The sequence below is a fragment of the Notothenia coriiceps genome, unplaced genomic scaffold (genome assembly GCF_000735185.1).
Source record: "Notothenia coriiceps isolate Sejong01 unplaced genomic scaffold, NC01 NC01_scaffold00000339, whole genome shotgun sequence".
Taxonomy (NCBI): Eukaryota; Metazoa; Chordata; class Actinopteri; order Perciformes; family Nototheniidae; genus Notothenia; species Notothenia coriiceps.
The window spans coordinates 7,173,679-7,174,568 of record NW_011333040.1 but is presented as its reverse complement, the minus strand read 5'-3'; the positions used below and the strand labels follow the sequence as shown (position 1 = coordinate 7,174,568).

Sequence of the window (890 nt, the reverse complement as noted above, 5' to 3'; positions counted from 1 at the left end):
ATAGGACACCAAACCAACTGAGACCCGTCCGTCTACCGCATCTACGCACTGTACAACACACACACCTACACACTGTACCACACACACCTACACACTGTACCATATGCACCTACAGCTCCTAATAAAATCAGGCTACAGCCGTTGTGTATTTTATTATGTGAAGCACTAAATGGTTTTAGAAAAATATTGACTCTTTGTTTGTAGATATCTACTAAACTAAAGCAAATAAAGAGAGTAGGCATGTTATACTGAGTGATATATATTTTACACACTGCTCTGCTTTCTGCACGGACCTCACAGCTGTTCTCTCTGTAAACATCGCGTCGCGATGAAAGCAGTTAATAAAATAATATCCAGGGGATGCATGCAGAGCTGTCATTGGCTGAGATAAGTCCGGCCGTGCGTCACGACTCTTTGAAACATCTCTGTTCCCGGAAAGGCATCCACGAAGGAGCCGTGGAGGACCCATCAGTGTATCCTCGGTTATAGCTCCTCCAGAGAGCCTCCTTAACGCTCGGTCCTCGAAGTGCATTTAGAGAAATTAGATGTCCTTCAACATAGCGCGCTGAAATTAATTTACGGGTCACTACCGGAGGACCGAGGGGTCGAGGAGTCGAGGAGGGGAATTTGATGAAATGAGAAAGGGCCCCTGTCTCATGTTTTCCTCTTTGTTTCTTGTCTGGTCCTTCTCCCTGTATTTTCCTTCCTGTCGTTAGTTTCCCTGGTGTGTCTGATTGTCTAATTTTGTTCACCTGTTGCCCTTGTGTTTCTCGTCTCGTGATTACTCCTCCCTGTATTTAGTCTTGTCTCTTCCTTTGTTCATTGTTTGTTTCTCCTGTCTCCCTCCATGTTGGTCACGGTCAGTTTTGTGTGTTTTACCTTGTACTATC

The 890-nt window shown here is 44.9% G+C and overlaps 1 long non-coding RNA gene across 1 annotated transcript in view; it reads right to left on the bottom strand.

Annotated features, from left to right (window-relative positions):
- The window catches only part of LOC104943344 (uncharacterized), an 8,502-nt gene extending 7,848 nt beyond the window's left edge, over window positions 1-654 (bottom strand). The window contains exons 1-2 of the long non-coding RNA XR_798101.1: window positions 513-654; window positions 422-423 (exon numbers count right to left, since the gene is read on the bottom strand). This is a non-coding gene — a long non-coding RNA (uncharacterized lncRNA). The remainder of the gene's footprint in view (window positions 1-421; window positions 424-512) is intronic.
- Window positions 655-890: the final 236 nt, after the last annotated feature.